The sequence below is a fragment of the Dama dama genome, chromosome 22, assembly GCF_033118175.1.
Source record: "Dama dama isolate Ldn47 chromosome 22, ASM3311817v1, whole genome shotgun sequence".
Taxonomy (NCBI): domain Eukaryota; kingdom Metazoa; phylum Chordata; class Mammalia; order Artiodactyla; family Cervidae; genus Dama; species Dama dama.
Window position 1 is genome coordinate 48,437,477 of NC_083702.1, and position 21,910 is coordinate 48,459,386.

Consider the following 21,910-nt stretch of genomic DNA (forward strand, 5'->3'; position numbering starts at 1 on the left):
GGACAGAGGCATTGGGATGAGAGACCTCTGTGGTCCAGAGGGGACTGTCTCCGCTGATGGTGCTAAGAGAGGTCAAAAGGCCACGGTCACACCACAGAGACCTCCGACTTTCTCTAACACTCCCAGAGACCGTCTCTGAAGTCTGCTAATCCTTATGGGATTCTCGATGCTTGATTTTGTCATTATGTCTTGTCCCACCAGCCTATGAGTTCCTCCAAAGTTCATCCATCTTTGCACCATAAGGGCCCAGTTCTAAGTACAGGATCAGATGTACTTGTGCTGAACTGCTGATGTTCCCACGAGGGGCAGCAGCAGTAACAGCCCAGGCACATACAATCCTTACTGTGCTGTGCCAGGCACTGTTCTAAGCCCTTTCCAGGCAGGCTTTATCTACCAGCCCATTTTACACTCATAAACTGAAGAACAGAAGGCTGACTACACTGCCTGAGGTCATACAGCTAGGAAATGGCAGGGTGGGGTTTCAAACTGAAAGAGTCTGGCTCCAAAGTCTGTGTGTTTTACAATCTCCTTAAAGCTGGTTGGCCACTGATTTACTACTATCCTGTATGCTCCATCCATGCTTTTTCTTCCACCTTGAATAGGCTTCCATCATTGCCCCTTTTGGCCTTTATCCTTCTAGAATGAAGAGGCCTTTAAGGTTCTCCTGTCTATATCCACAGTTTACCTGTCCATAGCCATTCAGAGCCCTTCATCATTGTAACTGCCTTGATGTGTCCATGAAATAATAGAGATGGATGGAGAGGCTGTGTTCAGGGCTTGGTCACATGAGACATATTCAAAGGCCCCTTGGCGTTTTCTCTTTGGTGCCAATATCCCTCCTTGTGCATGCATGCTCAGTTGTGTCTGACTCTTTTGTGACCCCAAGGACTGTAGCCTGCCAGGCTCTTCTATCCATGGGACTCTCTAGGCAAGAATACTGGAGTGGGTTGTCATGCCCTCCTCCAGGGGATCTTCCAGACCCAGGGATCGAACCTGCAGCTTGGTCTCCTGCACTGGCAGGCAGGTTCTTTACCACTAGTGCCACCTGGTAATGGCCAGCTATTCTGTCTTTAGGTTCAAGAGATGTATTTCTTTAATATTTATTTATTTATTTGGCTGCACTGGTTCTTAGGTGCTGCATGTGAGATCTTTAGTTGCGGCATTCAGACTCATAGTTGTGGCAAGTGGGATCTAGTTCCCTGACCAGGGATCAAACCCAGGTCCCCTGCGTTGGGAGCAGGACCACCAGGGAAGTCCTGGTTCAAGAGCTATTGAGGAGCCTTGGGTTCTAGTCACCCCCTGAGTCTCAGTTTCTGCCTCTGAAAAGTGGGGAGATTCTGTCTGCTATGTCTATTGCAGGGGGACAGGGTGATTATCAGGGCCAAGAGGAAAAGTCCAGGAGCTCAATGGCTGGGGTCAATGTTGCAATTGGACAGAAAGCTCTAAGGCAAGGGATCCAACTCTTGACAACTCAAGGTACTAGGGGGAATTAGTGCTACTGCATCATCAAACCTCACATCTTTGAGAGAGAGGCATTCTTGGTTCCATTTAAGAGGTGAAGATACTGAGGCACAGAGAACTCACCCACTGTGGTGTCAGGATGGATGAGCCCAGGGAGCCCCAGTGGTCCGTCTTATAGCCTGACCTGCTAGATTGAAGAAGGAGGAGCTGCTGCTGCATCTCCTTTCCAGGGTCTCCAGCGCCATCTGCCATGCATCCTATTTGTAAAAGCTACGCCACACACTGGGGATAAAACTCACACCAACTCAAAGTATTGCTGCTCTAAGGATTAAATAAGATGAACCAGCTCAAGGGCTTGGTATAGAACTCAGCACACAGGAAGGGCTCAATATCTCCCAGGCACATTTGAAAATAAAAATACAACTACTTCCTCTCCTCGATTCTTTTTTCTTTTCCCCTTCTCCCTTTAAATTGCATTGAGAGCCTCTATTTCTATTACCAACCCTAAGATTCCAGGTAAATGAAGAGCAGATTCTAGAAGAAGATTAAATTCACTCAGAGAATCCTTATAGATGTCCAAATCTTGTGATCTGTCTCTTATCCCTAATACTTAGTTGTATATTACGATGGTTACTGAACTTCTCTCTGTGCTTTAGTTTCCTCATCTATAAAATGGGGTAATAATATCTTCTTCCACAGAGTTCTCATGAGAATACAGAGTGGGTAAATAAGTATGTAGGTAAGTAAACAAATAAATAAATGCTTAGATTAAGACTTGATTGAAAGCACCATGTAATAGTTTGCTGTTATAATTTACGCTGAAAACACTTACAGAGGACGGTTGTGTACTTATAGCCTCTCCATCCACACATCAAGCCATTCAACGGCTAATTATTTATTAAACACCTCCTCGATGGCTGGCACATTCGGTACTTCACATCTGTTCTCTCTGACAGCAACAATTCCCAACAACTGTTCTAAGGTGCTGGAGATCCGAATGGGAATAAGATGCCCACATGCCAGCCTCCCACCCCTGTCACTCCCGGTTTAGACCAAGATCTCATTTCACCCAGGTGGCCAGTGAGGCATCAGACTAGACTCAGCTTTCCAGATGGCTTGGTGCTTTCTCCCCCGAGTCTCCATTCTGGGTGGGTTTCCTCCTCTCTGGCCACCATCCCAAGTAGCACAAGAGGCTCCTCCCAGCTGGGGCCCAGCCAGTCAGAGCCAGGCACTCGGAGAGGTGCCACAAGACCAGGGTTGGTTAATCTCGCCTTTAATTAGCAGACACGCTAAGTGATGAGGCCCAGGGGTGACCCCACAGATGGCTGCCGGCTCATCTCTGAGAGATAAATTGGACGCATCCAGGTCTGCAAAGGTCCGTGTCCACACTGGTTCCTATGACTGCGCTTCTCACACCTGCTGTTCAGTGGGTGAGGGTGGGGGGTGTGGGGTGGTCCTCGGGGCCAAGGTCCCAAAGGTGACACAGAATACCACCACTCAGATCACAGAGTGACTGCGAGAGTTAGATGTTATATATCATAATTTCAAGACTCCTTGAAAACTTTGATGCAATGTGTGCGTTAGTGCTAAGTCCCTTCATTTGTGTCCAACTCTTTGAGATCCAATGTACCGTAGCCTGCCAGGCTCCTCTGTCCATGGGATTCTCCAGGCCAGAATACTGGAGTGGGTTGCCATGCCCTCCTCCAGGGGCTCTTCTCCACCCAGAGATTGAACTTGCATCTTCTGCAGCTTCTGCATTGCAGGCAGATTCTTTACCACTGAACCACTTCGGAAGCCCCATTTGATGCAATAATTAACGCTAAATGTCAGAGAGGACAGAAACAGGAAGAACACCCACCCCTCCTCCGACCCCCCATCCTGTTCTACCTTTTTTCGACAGCCCACATAGTGTTTATGGATTTACTTAGTTACTTATCTTCCTCCCACCAAAATGTAAGCCCCAGAAAGCAGGGCCCTTTGTTCATATCTCTACCCACCTAAAAGAATGCCTAGTACATAGTAGGTACTCAAAAAATACTCACAGTATATTAGGAAACAACCAAGTCCTTCCCTTCACTGGGTATGAAGGATCGCTCAGCTCACAAACCACCCAGAATAGCTCATCTGTATACATCATCCCTTCCCACCCGGCCCCATCCACAGTGTGTCTTTGAAGAAGCGCTGTTTATTTTCAAGGTCACCCTTCAAGGCCCCCTGCCCCACCCTGCAAGCCCTCACAGTACGTTGCTCACATTAGCTTTCCTGGCCGTCTGTGATTCCTACGGCCCTGGGCAGGGGCCTGCCAGAAGCCTGAAGCCCCTTAAACTCGAACCACTCACGAGGTCACTGTCTGGCCAGCTTCCCTTTCTCTCAGCGAATCGGGTTGGGAGTGCCTTTCCCCTGCCAGGACCACAGAAGTGAAAAATAAACAGCCCACGCTGGCTGGCTCCAGCTCCACCTTCACTGCTGCCAGGGAGCACTTGCTCTTCAGATTTCCCCCTTTTTCGCTTGATTAATACAATGTTAATTCTGTGATGCTCAGCCTTTCTGAGGGGTGCGGTTTTGTTTTCAATTCAGCTGACCTCAGCTCCTGTGGGAAGGGCTCCTATGTAAAAATGCAGGGGCAGAGGAGAGATTTGGCATGTCCCGGCTGTAAAACGCCTGGACAGGTTTTAGCAGAGCCCAAGAATCTCTCAAGTCAAGGCAAAGACAAGGGGGTTAAGGGTCTCTGCAGCGCCTCCTTGTGCTTTGGCAAGTGGTGAGGGCGGGCACTTTCGGCCTGGTCGGGCGGATCCCATCTGGAGGGAAGGTTAGTGACCACACCTGGAGCTGCTGCAGCCAGCCATGCCTCTGCTCTTTGTACTGGTGGGCAGCAGGCAGCAAGGCGGCTCCAGAAATCATAAACCAAGGCAGGGAATGACCTTTGATGTAAAACAAAGCATGTTCTCCTTGTCCTTTCTCCAAAGTCTCCGATAAAGAAAAACAGGAGGAAAAAGAGCGTCGCTTCAAGAAACTGGTTTCTCTGGAGCCCTGAGTGGGTCAAAATATAGGTTGGGTCTTGGTGTGTGTGTGTGTGTGTGTGTGTCTGTGTGTGTGTGTGTCTGTGTGTGTGTGTGTCTGTGTGTGTGTGTCTGTGTGTCTTGGGCTGGAGAATAACGTAGCATCCCAAGCAAGACTCAACTTAGCTGCTTCTAGAGTCAATAGATGGATTCAATTCAGTGAACAATTATCGAATGTCCCAGCTGGTGCTGAGGACAAGAGGATGACAAGACAGCCTGGGGCTGCCAGGAGCTCGCAGGCTGTCTGCCACATGCCAGGCCAGGCCGAGCTTGCTGCGGCCACAGGACGCCCACTGGGAGCACTGGCCAGAGTGGGCATGCCTCCTGGTCTCTGAAACAGCACCGTACAAAGGCCTGCTTTCACGTGGCCCCCGAGGAGCTCAGGCCAAATGTCGGCGCAGTTGGCTCTCTTCCCCACCTGGCTGTCCACTGCACCCCAACTCTGCAGACAGGGGGACGTTAGATTTGATAGTTCATCCCACCCATGACATGGGGAGCTCCCGTCCAGTGTCACCCACGTGTTGTCTGGCACTGTTCTCAGTGCTCCACTTGAATAAACTGATTTTTATCCCCCTTGGCAATCCCATGAGATAGAAGCTACAAATACACAATCCGTTTTCCACAGTCCTGGGACCCAGAGGTGTTTGAGAATTACGAATTTTTTAAATTTTAGAAAGATGATACTGCGGGTAGATTACTAACACTCAAAGGATCCATCGCCTTAGTGCTCCTGCAGACACTCCTAGGACTGTCCCCACTTGGAATAAGAAGACTGCAGACAGACTCCCGCCCGCTGGGCCAGGTTCAGCTGCCAGATGAATTTGTGCCAAGTTCATGAAAAAAAAAAAAAAAATCCTCTGGTTTCCAGAGCTCTGGGGCTTTTTCAATTACAGATAATGGAGTATGAAGCCCGGTTTGCAGAGCAGGGTGAAACGTGAGGAGAGAAGCTGATGAGTGCAGAGGCAAGCTTCACACCCAGGCCAGCTGACTCCAGAACTCGGATCTCAGCCCTGCACACTGCACAGCCTCCCGTGCATATATGTGAGCACTGCAAAAGAGTCCTCTTCACGGGTGCAAAGGCCTGCAGGTCCCGCTCCCACAATACTTCCCCAGACCAACAGCTTCCATGCCCACCTGAGGAACAAGTCACACAGGATTCGGAACACACCAGTATCTTTCACTCCTTTTAGCTTTTGCGGATTCTTCCTACTGCCTTGAATGCCCCAAGCTTCTCTCACTGTTTTAATTCAGTTCAGTTCAGTCACTCAGTCTTGTCCGACTCTTTGAGACACCATGAACTGCAGCATGCCAGGCTTCCCTGTCTGTCACCAACACCTGGAGCTTGCTCAGACTCATGTCCATCGAGTCGGTGATGCCATCCAACCATCTCATCCTCTGTCATCTCCTACTCCTCCTGCCTTCAATCTTTCCCAGCATCAGGGTCTTTTCCAAGGAGTCAGTTCTTCACATCAGGTGGCCAAAGTATTGGAGTTTCAACTTCAGCATCAGTCCTTCCAATGAATATTCAGGACTGATTTCCTTTAGGATGGACTGGTTGGATCTCCTTGCAGTCCAAGGAACTCTCAAGAGTCTTCTCTAACACCACAGTTCAGAAGCATCAATTCTTCAGCGCTCAACTTTCTTTACAGTCCAACTCTCACATTCATACATGACCACTGGAACAACTATAGCTTTGACTAGACAGACCTCTTTGTTGGCAAAGTAATGTCTCTGCTTTTTATATGCTGTCTAGGTTGGTCACAGCTTTTCTTCCAAGGAGCAGGCGTCTTTTAATCTCATGGCTGCAGCTACCATCTGCAGTGATTTTGGAGCCCCCCAAAATAAAGTCTCTCACTGTTTCCATTGTTTCCCCATCTATTTGCCATGAAGTGATGGGACTGGGTGCCATGATCTTAGTTTTCTGAATGTTGAGTTTTAAGCCAGCTTTTTCACTCTCTTTTCACTTTCATCAAGAGTTCTCACTGTTTGGCCAACTCCTATTCATCCTTCAAAACCCACTCAATTGTCCCTTCCTCAGTGAGACACATGCAGATCCCACTTGGCCCAGAATGAACTGCTGTGTCCTTCTTGGCCCTGCCCAGAGGCTTAATGGTTCCCTGTTAACTCACCAGGAGCACGTTCTGCTGAGCATTAACCAGATCCCAGGGGACCCCATCTGCTCTTTGGAATCTGGACTAGCCAGGAACCAAGGTCCAATTCCACATCCCTCAGAAGTCAAAAGACACTACCTCAAGTTGTCCAAAGATTCCCAGGAGTGGGTCTTATGTGTGGTCACTGCAGTCTCCAGCTCCTCTCCCACTAAGTCTCATTCACAGAATAACCAGACCCTTCTGTGATGCCCACCTGAATCCACTCCACAAAGCTTGTGTGAGAAGTCTTTGCTGGACATTTGTGTTGGGGTGTAGTCATGTATAGACGTGAGAGCTGGACTATAAAGAAAGCTGAGCACTGAAGAATTGATACTTCTGAACTGTGGTGTTGGAGAAGACTCTTGAGAGTTCCTTGGACTGCAAGGAGATCCAATCAGTCCATCCTAAAGGAAATCAGTCCTGAATGTCCATTGGAAAGACTGATGCTTAAGCTGAAACTCCAATACTTTGGCCACCTGATGTGAAGAACTGACTCCTTGGAAAAGACCCTGATGCTGGGAAAGATTGAAGGCAGGAGGAGAAGGGAATGACAGAAGATAAGATGGTTGGATGGCATCACTGACCCGATGGACATGAGTTTGAGTAAGCTCTGGGAGTTGGTGATGGACAGGGAAGCCTGGTGTGCTACAGTCTATAGGGTTGCAAAGAGTTGGACACGACTGAGCGACTGAAGTGAACTGTTGGAGAAAAGGGGTCATTTACAACCCAACTGAATGTGGGGTCCTCTTCTTAAACGCCCCCAAAGTTTCCTGGCCCTCCACCCCACCCCCAGCTCTCCATGTCTCAAGCCTCCTCATCTCACCGGCCCTTGCCTCCCCCTCCCCTCCCCTCCTCCTTTACTCTGCTCTCTTCTTGCCTCTGCTGCACCCTCTTAGGGGCGAGTCCAACTCCTGTTTCCTCTTTAGAGAGGAAACTGACCAGCTTTTTCTTTGCTGGGCCCTCCTAATTCCCTCCCACCCCATCCCCTGGGCCTTAAGCTCCAACTTCTATCACAAGCCTCTCATCAAGGCTTTTCCTCAAAGCAAGCAGCATCTGCCCAGAGGATGCTAAAGGCAGAAGCTAAAATTATAAATATGGTTCAGCTTATTATAGTTGTTTACTTGTCTATCTTCCCCATGCTGATTTGCTTTGTTCAGCTCAGTATCCTCCGTCTCTAGCAAATACTGGGGACATGCAGTAGTTTCAATAAGTGATTGTGAAATGAATGAGTGAATGAATGAATGATAAACAGCCCTGAGAGGCAGAAATGCAGAGATTCGTTTCATACAAGAGCATGAAAGACATAAACATCCCTCCTGAGTCCTCTCAGGGTGCACCAAGACGGGCAGGGACAGTGGCTGACGGCTTGATGGAGCAGGGTGTGGCTGGCCTGTGCACTGTAGGAAGTTTAATAGCATCCTTGGCGTCTAGACACCAGAAGTATCGCCAATACCTGCCCCACAAGTTGTGTCATTGAAAAATGCTTCCAGACATTGTCAAACATCCCTTGAGCAGGTAAAAAGGACTTGAGTTGAGAATCACTGCTCTAGATATGCTGTTTCTGAAATAAATAAGACCACCCAGACCCCAGGATCTCAGCATCTGTGGTTCCCTCTACCTGGGGTGCCCCTCCCCAGATAACCAGGTCACCTTGTAATGATGAAATGAGCTCATGTGTGAAAAGTGCTCAGCAGGTGGCCAGGACATGGCCAGTCATTAGAGGTGATGATCACCGGTATCATCATGACCGTGATCTTGAGCATCACTAACACCATAATCATCATCATCCCATCCCCATCAGCCCAATCACCATGGTTACCATCACTGTTATCACCACCATCATTATCATGCCCGTCACCCTTATCACCATCATCACTAGCACATCATCAACCTCATCACCAGCATTATCACCATTCTCATCATTCTATCTTGCCATGAAGTTCCAGCAGAGTGCCAGGCCCTCAGAAGGGTCCACAAATCTATTTGTTGACTGACTTTCAAGTCCCACCCATTGATTCCCAGGAAAGCTTTGGTTTTTCCCCAAACATTTGTTTAGAGGATTTCTCAACTCTCAAGATAAAAAAAACAAAAACTGTTCCAAACACAAGAGAGATCACAGGAGGGCTGAAAGATGCACTCAAGATAATTTTATTCATTGAATATTAGATGAATATTAAAATCTCACCTCTTTTTAAAGGCATCAATGAAAATAAGACCTTTTTTAATAATAAATTTTCTGCAAATAAAACGTCAGTGCAAAAAAGATCCCCAGGGCTTTTAAGCCCTGCTCTGTCCTCTACTAAAGGGATTTCTAAACTGAGGCTGATTTCAATCTCAGGAAAACCCCAGGAGCCCCAAAGAGAAACAATCAACCAGGAAGGACTCAGACTTTTTTCCCCACAGTCTTCTCCCAGGACACCCTCTTCTCTGTACCCACCCGTGATGCAAAATCAATGGAACTCTCCAGAGAAACCTTGGCTCGGGTTGGCTCTCCTTATTTATTCATTAGCACACTTTAAGTCTAGCTGACTTTGGAATATCGCCAGGGGGAACACTTGATCATGCCTGGAGCTCTGCACTCTAGGTTCCCGGCTCCAGGCCTGGTTTATTTTCTTTCTCTGGAAGCTTTGCTGTGAACCTCTGATGTTCGGGTTTCTTACTCTAGGCTAATCCATGCTCTTTTCCTCCCCCGTGTCCCCACCCACAAAATGTCTTTTTTTTTCTGTGCAGATCTGCCAGAGAAGACCCAAGTAGGAAGTTGATCATCCAGAAGCCGTAGAATCAAGGATCTGAAAACCAAGGAGAGCTGGCCTATCCGTTTCCCAGGACTGTCTTCACAAATTGCCACCAACTGGGAGGCTTAAATAACAGAAATCTCTTTCCTCTTGGTCTGGAGGCCAGAAGTCTGAGATCAAGGTGTCAACAGGGTTGGCTCCTTCCTGAGACTGGGAAGGATAATCTGCCCAGACCCCCTCCCAGCTTCTGGGGGTCCCAGCAGCCCTGGCACTCATCCCTCTGCTGAGAACTGCATCCTTCCCATCTTTGCCTCTGCCTTCACGTGGCCTTCTGCCATCTGTGTCTGTCCTCTGTGTGCCTATTTTTCTTATCAGGACACCAGTCATATCAGATTAGAAGCCCATCCTAGTCCAGTATGGCCTCATCTTAACTCGTAACATCTGTAATGATCCTGTTTCCAAATAAGGTCACATTCTGAGGTTCCCTGGCGGCTCAGATGGTAAAGAATCTGCCTGCAATGCAGGCAACCTGGGTATGATCCCTGGGTCAGGAAGATCCCCTGGAGGAGGGAATGGCAACCCACTCCAGTATTCTTGCTTGGAGAATTCCATGGGCAGAGGAGCCTGGCAGGGGGTCCATGGGGTCAAAAAGAGTCAGACATGACTGAGCAACTAACACTTTCACTTTCTGAGGTTCCAGGTAGACATGAATTTTCAGGGATATTACTCGACCCAGGAGAGGGGGCAAGAGTTTAAACAAACTGTTTAGTACCTTGCCCACACTAGGACCCTCTCTCCGAGTGCCTTGCATAGCCCTAAAGTAAGATGGCAAAGGGATGCCAAGTGAGCAATAGAAGCAATGCTATGGCCCCTATGAGGGAGCCCATGGAGTTTTCAAACTATTTTCCCCCATCAGTATGTCAGTATAACCTCATAATGACCATGGAAGGACCATGGACTTCCTCATTGGCCAATGAAGAAACAACTCAGAGAAGTTAGGTCACTTGCCTGAGGTCACAAAGCTGCGAGTTGAAGAGCTGAGCCTAGAACCCAGGCCTTCTCTCCCCAGTCCAAAGCTCTTTCTCTCTCCTCATTTTCTTACCAAGGAAAGAACAGGGCTGGTGAGTTCGTACCAGGAACCAGTTGACTTGGAAACCTGTTGAGGGTCTGGGGAGAAACTGCCACTTTCCACACACAGCACTGGGGCTCTGGCAGGGTAGAGGGGGCCAGCTCATCTTCCACTAAAAACTCAAGAGAAGCCAGATGTTGCTGGGTCCCCTTTCCCATCGATCCCTCAGACTAGCTGTCCTCAAATCCTGCTGCAGGTTCACTATGCTGATTCCTTTTTATGCCCTGCCCCCCACCAGTGCAGCTTTAATCTCCGAAGAGAGGACAGTCAGGGGCTGGTGTGTGCCTGGGGGTAGGGGCACTGTGCTCACCTAGCCAGGTTGCAGGGGGTGCTCTGATGGGTCAGCTTCGTTCCTTCAACACCACATCACACAGGCGGGACCACAGAGGGCCATGAACGTCAGCCCGCAAGCCTGGGTTTCCCTCTGAAGAAAGAGCAGGCACTACCCCGTGGTTTAATGAATGCCTAATAACCTAGAGCATGATAACTGGCCTCTCTGCCCCCACCCACCTCATGGCGGCTGCACTTGCTGCTCCCCCTGCCAGTAATATTCTTCCCCTAGACAGGTATACGGGTACTTCTTCACCTGCTTCAAGGCTCTGCTCAAAATCACCTCATCATGGGGGCCACCTCTAATCAGCCTTCTACAAATTGCACCCGAGCAGTCCCTAGCTCCCTTCTTGTATTTTTCTCTAACATCTTATGTATCTTAGTTTTAAATTTTGTTTATAGTCTATCCCTCCAGATTGTCAGGTCCACGAGAGCAGGGATTTCTGTCCATTTTATTCACTGCTGAATCTCTAGTGTCTGTCATATTACCTGGCACTCAGTTAACATTTGTTAAATAAATCAATACAGGGATGAAAATATTTACAACAGGATTCAGTACAGCAATGCGGGGTTCTGGCTTCAGATTCTGTAGAACCAAATCTAACTCCTCACGGCCTGGCATGGGAGCTTGGGCAAATCACTTACTGTCTCTGGGCCTCAGTTTCCCTATCTGTAAAAAGTGGATAGTAGCACTGTTATCACAGGGTTATGAGGAGAATCAATGAGATTAATCTAAAGTACCTGGCGCAGCGCTACTCCCCACATATATACGTCAGCTGTTTTTATTACTACTGGATTTTTCTTATCATTTGGGGCAGAACACTGCAAAGTTCTGCAGGAGAGGATGAGAGAGCAGAGACCAACCGCATCCTCAGTGCACTTAGCACTTCAAGGCATCCACGAAGCTGCCAGCATCTATCCCAGGGCCTGGCGCAGAGTGGGCATGAAGAAGGCGGCAGAGGAACAAAGAGAAGGGCCTCATCCCCGAGCTCCTGACACGGGATGGTTCCCTGTTCTGCGGCCTCATTCGTGCAAGGCAGCTGATAACTCCGTGGTGAGAGGAGCTGGGGAGGGTGTGTCCAGATGGAGTGAGCTGTCTGTCAGCTCGCCCTCACCCTAACGGGCCCTTCTGGCCACAGAAGTCCCTGAGACATCTGGGTCTAAGTCCTGGCCCTGCCCCCAGCTGGCTGCGTGTCTCTGGAACAAGTCCCTTGACCATGTGAGGAAGTAGAGCCCGCTTCGAGCTAGGACACTCTTGGGTCCTTGGTGGTCTCCATCAGCCTGACCATGTTGAGTTTCTATCTTTGGAGACTTTCAGGAGGAGGCCCATCCCACCAGATTCTGCCCTGTTTCATTAAACAAGTATCAGTGAGGTTGCCGATCTGGGTTGAGTCCTAGTGCCAACTGCCCAAAGGGTGTGGACCTTGGTCTCAGCACGAACTGGGCTTCAGAGCAGGCTCTGCTCCTGCTTGCTCAATGACCTGACAAGTCAGTTAATTTCTCTGACCCCATTCTCTTTACCTGTCAAATCACAATAAAATCCCTTTATCCCACAGGGAATTGTGACAGTGAAATAAAAGAGCCTGCATGAAATAGTGCCTGGCACACAGCAGGGACCCGGTACCTATTTACTTCCCTTCTCCTCCAGCCTGGGAGGAGCAGACGGCCTCCGTCTCTGAGGAGGTGGAAGAAAATGAAGACGGCAGCAGAGAAAGATCATCAAGTTCTTACACCCAACCTTTGCAAAGTTAAATATATCACCCATTTCAATCTTCACAGCACTTTTAGTCTCATTTTACAGAGGAAAAAACTGAAGCTTGGCAAGGTCAAGCAAGCTGCCCAAGGTCACATAGCCACTAATGGACATAGCAGGAACCCAACATCATTGCTTTCTGTTGCCAAAGCCTTCACTGTAACTGTCACATCCTGACTGCCTCTCACGGGGGTGAACACTTGAGCCACTGGTTCTCTCGGTCCCCTGGGCCAAGCAGGAGGGACAGAAGGAGGGACAGGGTGTGGGGCGTGGCACGCAACAGGCATCTGAGGCCATGCTTCCAGGGTTTCGGGTGACACTGCTGCTTTTCATCGGGCTGAAGAGGGCCATGTTACCACCACCTGCCCGAAAGGACTCTGGTTATTGGTTGGGAGCTGGGACGGCTCTGTGGTCGCAGAATTCTTTCTGCTCTAACAAGATTGAACGTTGGGAATCTGTACCTGGAGACCCCATCCATTAGTTGATTAAAAGCCATAGATCAGCCTGCCTGGGGCCTGCCAGTGCCATTATGAATAAGAAGTGTCAGGAAATCTTTCGGCATAACCAATGTCTTTGAAATTGCCATGGTGACAGTTAATAAAACTTCGGAGTCTACCTTTCGGCAAGCCAGCTCTGCTGCCAGGCAGTAAAATTTGGGACAGCTTTTGAAGCAGTTTGTATTTAGATGAGCCTTGAGTGCCATATCTCAAAGCCCCACACCCTCAGATTAAAAGCAACCATAGCCATCAACAATAAACTTGTCAAACAGCTATTCCAGGCTAATAGAAGGGATTGTGAACAATAGTAAGGTCTTCCCAGGATTATGGAGAGAGAGAGGTGATAAGACTACCTTTCTGGCCACTTACATGGTCTCTGCAGCCAAATGACTGTCCATGTTCAAATCCAGGTTCTGTCACCTCCTGGCTGTGTGATGTTGGGCCACTTATACAACCTCTCTGTTTCTGTTCTTCATCTCTAAGGGGGATACAACTTAATAACTACTTCAGGGTGTTGTTGTCAGGATCAGATGTGTTGATATGGATGTCTTAATCCATTTGGGGTGCTAAGACAAAATACCATAGACTAGGTGGCATATAAACAGAAAATTAAATCTCACAATTCTGGAGGCTGTTAGCTCCAGGTACTGGCAGATTCAGTGTCTGGCAGGGACTGGCTTCCTGGTTCATGAATGGCCATCTTTCTGCCATAACCTCACATGGCAGGAGGTGCAGGGGAGCTTTCCTGGGTCTCTTCTGAAAAGTGAAGGTGTTAGTCACGTCTGACTCTTTGCGACCCCATGGACTGCAGCCGGCCAGGCTCCTCTGTCCATGGAACTCTCCAGGCAAGAATACTGGAGTGGGTAGTCATTCCCTTCTCCAGGGAACCTTCCCCACCCAGGGTTTAAACCTAGGTCTCCTGCATTCATTACCATCTGAACCACCAGGGAAGACTTTTATAAGAGTACTAATCCCATTCACAAGGGCTCCATCCCCATGACCCAAGCACCTCCCACTTCCAAACATCATCATCACATTGTGAGTTTAGGCTTTACCACATAAATTTTACGGGGGACACAAACATTCAGCTTTTAACAATGGAAAAGGCTTAGAATGGTCCCCATAAGGATGTACATATCTGTTTACTCAATAAGTATTTATTGTGCATTGTATCTCTAATTTTTCACATTTCTGATCCATACTCTCTGGGAGTACCCTTCACTACTGATTCTGAGCTGGACCTTGTGATGTCATCATAGAATACAGTAGATGTGACAGTGTCCCAATTCTGAGCCTAGGTCTAAAGAAATCCTGTTCAATTCCACTCCCTCTCCTGGAGCCCCAGTATAGCCACGTGACTGAACCTAGGCTAGCCTACTGCAGGAGTGTCTGTAAGGAGGGCCCAGATGCGACTCTGGGCCATCAGATGTGCCATCTGAGGCCATCCTAGACCTGCCTGCAGCCAGCCAACTCCCAAACCTGTGAGACAGCCCAGCCCAGAAAGCAGAGCTGATGCACCAAATGATAGCTGACTCTGAGGATGCATGAGACCAGAAGAACTGTCCTGCTCTCTCTCCAGACGTGTGAGCATTAAGAGATGCTTATTGTTTAAGTCATTTAGAGTATGGGGGTGATTTGTTATGCAGCAGAATCTAACGGGTACAGTATGCAGTACAGAGAACTCTTAAAGTGCTGCTCTCAATATGCCAGCAAATTTGGAAAACTCAGCAATGGCCACAGGACTGGAAGAGGAAACAGTGGTGAATGAGATGTTGCTCACACCTTCAGCGGTAGTTGAAGTCTAGTTGGGGAAACAACACCAAATAAAAAGAATCCCATCAAAACTGGCTCTTAAAGGATCCCTCTCAAGAAGGAGAAGGGTCATTCCAGGCAGGAAGACCAGCATGAAAGAAGGCACGGAGACATAAAAGCATCTCTCTCCCACCTAAGGCCATCCTTCAATCAGCAGGGAATCTGAGCATCCCATCCCTCAACAGTGAAGGAACAGGGAGGAAAAACAAGCACCAAGTAACCTTCTCTGAGTCAACATGAGAGCTCAGCAGTTTAGATGGAGTCACGTAATCATCTCAACAACTTAGGCGGTAAGAGTTTTCAGAAATGAGGAGACGTGCCTAAAATCACAGAGTTAAGAGGTGGCATGGATCATCTCCCAGCAATGTAGAATCGTGCCTCAGCTTTGGAAACAGAGAGACAGGGGTTTAGATTCCCTACTATTTTTTTTTTTTTTATTTTTCGGTCCCTTACTAGCTGCATGACCTGCAGATAAGGTGACACATATCAAGCCATTTGTTATTACTATTTATAATAGCAACTAGCAGCCATTTGTTCTTACTATTCTTATTACTATTGATAATTTGTTATTACTATTTATAACAACAAATAATTATAATTCAAAGCAACCTGACTGAACAGATACAAATATTACAGGAAAAAGAGAGAGTAAAGGAAAGAAGTGAAAATATTTCCCCTCCCCACCCAGCATGGGGGCTCTGGGGTCTTCATGCCTCTGGGGCCTGGAGTTCAGAGAGCAGGAGCCAACTCCTCCACCTGCCCCAGGAAAGACACCACCCACACCCTCACGAGGCTCTGCCTTCCCACCTCCACCGTGGCTACTGCCGGCTGCACCAGGACTGCCCCACGCGGCAGGAGGACACGTCTTCAAGGAGACACTCACGTCTGAACCGCCCCCCAGGATTTGTAGGCTGCACACAGTCTGTCCCCACTGGACTCCTTGAACATCTGGGCTCCTTCTGCTGCCTCTAGGAAAGTTCTGCATCAGGCTTTATCTCAAAATCCCTGGATGAACCCAGGTTTGTGCTCAAGAATTTGGTTGGCTACTTAGGAGCAAGGTCAGCTCTGTGGGCGTGTGACCTCTGCACAGCACCTCGGGCTTGGTTTAATGCTATCCCGTCACTAGATTGAACTTCTTAATTTTGGACAAGGGGCCTACATTCTCACGTGGCAGTAGGCCCTGGGAGCCTTGTAGCCTGTCCTTGTTGGGCCTATTCAAGTGTGGCCTCTCTGGGTATCCCTGGGCAGATCTATAGCTGCAAGGACCAAAGCTGTAGTCCCACTAGTTAGGTAGACTTGCGTATGTATTCATTCAACAAGCATTTAGGAGCACTGGGCATAGGGCTAAGAGCTGGACTTCTCAGGTGGAACTAGTGGTAAAGAATCTACCTGCCAGTGCAGGAGAAGCAAGAGACTTGGGTTCAATCCCTCGGTTGGGAAGATCCCTTGGAGGAGAAAATGGCAACCCATTCCAGTATCCTTGCCTGGGAAATCCCTAGACAGAGGTACCTGAAGGGCTACAGTCCATGGGTCACATAGAGTGGACACGACTGAGTGAGCACACATGTTGTATCCTGGACACAGGGCTAAGAGCTGGGGTATGTACAGTGAATAATGCAAAGGAGTTTCTGTTACAAGAACTTTGCACACTCCAGGTGCACACTTGATTTCCCTCAAACCGGTTCCCTTCTTCTTGCCCTGAACCAGTAAGCAGTTCCACCATGTTCCCAATCCTTCCAATTAGAAACCGAAGTGTCACCTGGATTCCACCCTCTCCTACTATGTTCAGAACAGTTGCAAAGTCCTATCTGTTTTACCCTCCAAATTTAGCTTCCATCTCCATTTCTCTTTATTTCTACTGGTTCCCCTCCTCTAGGCCACATCCTCCCATCTGGGGGTTCCCACTTCTATTCCTGCCCCAACCCATTCATTCTCTCTTCGGTTCAGTTCAGTTGCTCAGTCGTGTCCTACTCTTTGAGACCCCATGGACTGCAGCACGCCAGGCTTCCCTGTCCATCACCAGCTCCCAGAGCTTACTCAAACTCATGTCCATTGAGTTGGTGATGCCATCCAACCATCTCATCCTCTGTCATCCCCTTCTCCTCCCGCCGTCAATCTTTCCCATCATCACTGTCTTTTCCAAGGAGTCAGTTCTTCACATCAGGTGACCAGAGTATCGGAGTTTCAGCCTCAGCATCAGTCCTTCCAAAGAATATTCAGGACTGATTTCCTTTAGGATGGACTGGTTGGATCTCCTTGTTGTCCAAGGGACTCTCAATAGTCTTCTCCAACACCACAGTTCAAAAGCATCAATTCTTCGGCGCTCAGCTTTCTTTATGGTCCAACTCTCACATCCATACATGACCACTGGAAAAACCATAGCTTTGACTAGACGGACTTTGTTGGCAAAGTAATGTCTCTGCTTTTTAATATGCTGTCTAGGTTGATCATAACTTTTCTTCCAAGGAGCAAGCGTCTTTTAATTCTCTTTTAGCAGGAATTAAAATATAAATAAGACATTGCTCCCTTGTTTAAAGCCCTCTAATCACTTACTCCTGCTCCCAGCAGAAAAGCTCAGCTCATAACCTTACCTTCAAGCCCCAGCATCTGGTTTTCCAACTCCTCTTGCTCACAACTATCCAGACAACTTGCTCTGCTTTTAGGTCTCTGAGTACAGCAAACTCATTCCCATCTATGTGTCTTTGCACATGCTGTTCCCTAGACCTAGATCACATTCCCCTTGCTGCTCCATATGAGGTAGTACTTTCTGAACAGAAATGTAACAGCCTTTCCTGACCACCATGTATAAATGTGTTTCAGCCCAGCCTCAGTATCCCATATCACATGTTATCTTTTTTAATCCATCACTCATCACAATTGGTGATTACTTGATTGATGCACCTTTCTAAATTTTTAAGAATCTCCCTTCCACGGTCTACCCCTGAGACTGTAGGCTCTATGAAGGCAGAGACCTTTTGACCTGTCTGTGTCATTCTCAACCTTGGAAGCAAATACAGTGCCTGGCACATAGTTTGTGCTCACTACTTGTTTGTTAAATGAATGAATGAAAAGGTGGAAAAGCAGAGATGCAGGAAGAAACACATGTGTCCGACTGTTTGGAAGCAGCCCTGGGTGGGTAGAGGGAAAGCAGTAAGGGAGGAGGCCGGGGAGGCAGGGAGGGGGTCGGGGAGGCAGGGAGGGAGGGGGCCGGGGAGGCAGGGAGGGGGCTGGGGAGGCAGGGAGGGAGGGGGCAGGGGAGGCAGGGAGGGGGCTGGGGAAGCAGGCAGGGGTCCCATTCCAAGGGGCCCGGACTCTGAGAGCAGTGGGAAACCTACAGAGAATTTAAAGCGAGACATGTTCTGTGTTTAATAGTGTGTTGTGGCGGGTGTGTGGAGGATGAATTAGAAGGGGCATGTGAAGACAGTTATTTATAAGCTCCAGGGAGCACATGTATCCATTTCATACAACTCTTAGGAGTGTTCAGGACCAGAGAAGGTGGCGAGAGTCACAGACAACCCTGCCTTCAACATGCTCTAAACAAGTTCACCTTCAGAGTCTCAGCACCCAGCTGAAAAAGAAAGGAGGTTTCCACCTTGCACACTGCAAGGAAGAGAGCAAAAAGAGCTATCAGAGCACACCAATCTCATCTCCAGTTATGTTGTGAGCAAGAGGAAGAAAACCCATCCTCTATAGTGCCATATTTTTCTCTCTTTAATGTCACTCCTTTCAAACCTGTCAAAGCCAAACGTGCTGTTGCATAACATCTCAGGAGCTCCTGTATGGGGTCCATCTGCTCTGAAAAAGGGCACCATTTCCAACGTTAAGTCCTTGACCTGAAACACCATAAAAAAATTCCACATTTAAAAAATACTCCATTAAAAAAAACATTTCTCAATCCAGAGTGGGAATTAGATTTTTCTTCCACTGTATTATGGGAAGAGAAGAAAATGGAAAGAAAAAAAGAGGGAGGGAAGGAGGGAAGGCAAGGCAGGGAGAGAGAGAGAAAGAGACTCAGTAAGCATAATATAGACCAGAGACAAGTGAGCCAGCCCCAATCACTCAAATCATTTCCTCCCTGTCCCCATGGACAGCTCAGGACTAAGAGTTCTAGCAAGCACACATTAATCATTTGTACAGCGAAGATCTACTAGTAAGGGAAGAAGACACTGACATTTATTGAGCGCTTACTGCACACCAGGCACTAGGCTAAACTCATCAATTCCGTGAACCCTCACATCTTCCCTTTAGAAATGAAGAGGTCTTACTACCCTTATCTTCAGATGCAAAAGCAGAGGCCTGACAAATGAGGTGATGTGGCGTAGGTACACAGACTCTACAGGACTGTGGATGTTATCATGCCCCACGGTCAACACAGTGCCCTGCTTGGAGGGATCCCAAAAGAGTGGAAGGTAGGGCTCCTTCCTCCAGAAGCTTGGCACCTTGTGGGCTGGGAAGAAAATGAAATGGCAGTGAAATAAGGAGGGGAAAAGTTCCCTGCAGCCTTACATGTCTAGGTTTTGGGATGTCCATCTATGCTAATGGTCTCACATGCCCTCTGGAGATAAAATGCTGATGTAGGCAGTTTAGATTTAAGAGTTCTGCTTCATTAAGCAACCTAAATGTCCATTAACAGAGAAATGAATGTGGTACATATAAATGATGGAACATTACTCAGCCATTAAAAAGAATGAAATAATGCCATTTGCAGAACATGAATGAACCTAGAGATTGTCATACTGAGTGAAATAAGTTGGACAGAGAAGGACAAATACCATATGTGGAATCTAAAAAGAAATGATACAAATGAACTTATAAAACAGAAATAGCCTTAGAGAACTAACTTATGGTTGCCAGGGGGAAGGATGAGGGGAGGGAACAGTTAGGGAGCTTGGGGTGGACACGTACACACTGCTATATTTAAAATGAATAACCAACAAGGACCTCCTATATAGCACAGGGAACTCTGCTCAATGTTATGTGGCAGCCTGGATGGGAGGGGAGTTTGGATACATGGCTTCCCTGATAGCTCAGATAGTAAAGCATCTGCCTGCAATGCAGGAGATCCGGGTTTGTTCACTGGGTCGGGAAGATCCTCTGGAGAAGGAAATGGCAACCCACTCCAGTACTCGTGCCTGGAAAATTCCATGGACGGAGGAGCCTGGTAGGCTACAGTCCATGGGGTCACAAAGAGTCAGACACGACTGAGCGACTTCACTTCCTTCCTTTTCATATGTATGTATGAGTCCTTTTTTTGTTCACCTGAAACTATCACAACATTGCTAACTGGGTGTAGTGTTAGCCGCTCATCAGTGTTTCTGACTCTTTGCAACCCCATGGGCTATAGCCTGCAAGGTTCCTCTGTCCATGGGACTCTCCAGGCAAGAATACTGGAGTGGGTAGCCATTCTCTTCTCCAGGGGATCTTCCTGACCCAGGGATCGAACTCGGGTCTCCTACATCACAGGCAGATTCTTTACTGTCTGAGCCACCAAGGAAGATTTAATCATCTATACCCCTACCCCAACACAAAATAAAAAGTATACGAAAAAGAGTCTGCCTCATCAGAGTGATGCGGCCTGTCTCTGCTCTGGAAACAGACCCATCACAGGATGCAGAGAAATCCCACTGCAGAGGTTCTCCCTATGGTGCTGTCGGGGCCTCCTGGACCCAGACACTGGGTGCCAAAGTGCTGGAGTCTAGACTGCCCCCACCTACGATTTTACAAGCAGGAAACCTAAGGGCCCAGACACAGGACTGCATCACCTGAGGTCGCACAACTGGCAGGTGGCAACACAAGGTTGGCCCAGGGTCCCCTGGCCAAAGCCTCCTTCTCCATGCCTCTTACTTCTCAGTACTGGGCTGCCTCATGCTTCTCCAGACACTGCTTGAGTTCACTCATTTATTCATTCAAGAATCCCACTGCACTACTACCCTATGAGATCCTAAGGCCCCACAGCAAGCAAACTGTAGGCTCTGCCCCAGCCCTAGTGCTCCACTCAGATGTAGCTGATGGAGTATGCTAAGAAGGCCTTGCTTTGGGCTCAGTTTGGAGTTTCACTGTAAGTTTAAATTATTTTGCTCTGGTCTCTTCTAATTTCTTTGGAAACTCCCTTTCTGGGAGCCTTTTTACAGAGACAGGAGTGGGTGTTGGAGTGCAGATTCTGAATGGTGCCCCCTTGGAGCAGAGCATGGAAAAGTGAAAGTGAAATTCCCTCAGTCAGGTCTGACTCTTTGCCACCCCATGGACTATGCAGTCTATGGAATTCTCCAGGCGAGAATATTGGAGTACGTAGACTTTTCCTTCTCCAGGGGATCTTCCCAACCCAGGGATCGAACCCAGGCCAAAGACAAGGGCCCCATAGAGCCACCAGACTCAGGCAAATCCATTGCATAGCTGCCGCTCATAGAGTTTCTACCTGTAATTTACACACGTTCATTCATTTATTTCTCACAGAAGCCCCTCAAGTCAGTAAATGATCCCCATTTTTGCAGGTGAATAAAGCAAAACTGAGAGGATCAGTTTATGGTGCAAATCACACGCTTATCTTGAGAGATGGGATCTGGTTTGGGAGATGGATTTCTAACTCAGGTCAGTCTGATTCCATTTCCATCTGGGCCTTATTCTTCGAGTCTCTAAAATGGGAATTATAGAACCTGTTTTCACAGGGTTGCTCTGAAGTGCGCTGGAGATGGTTATGGAGAAGCACTTAGCCCATGCTCGGCACATCAATTCCTTGGTATATATTTGGGAGGCGGGGACAATACCCCGAACCTGTGCTGAGCACGGGCCCCCGGGACCTGCCCTGGCCAACCTGGCTGTGGGTCAGAGGTTGAGACTCAAGTTCTCCCTGGGCTTGAACAAGCAAGTGCAAAATTGTGCTTTTAGTTTGCAGGAGGCCTCAACGGAGAGGCTGTGCCTGGCGCCCCTGAGTCCCTCCCCCACTCTCAGCAGACCCAGGACGGGCTCCATAGACAAAACCGTTAC

General features: G+C 48.2%; 1 protein-coding gene across 1 annotated transcript in view; it reads right to left on the reverse strand.

Annotated features, from left to right (window-relative positions):
* The window catches only part of ABTB3 (ankyrin repeat and BTB domain containing 3), a 319,893-nt gene that overhangs the window by 165,863 nt on the left and 132,120 nt on the right, over window positions 1-21,910 (reverse strand). The window lies entirely within an intron of this gene.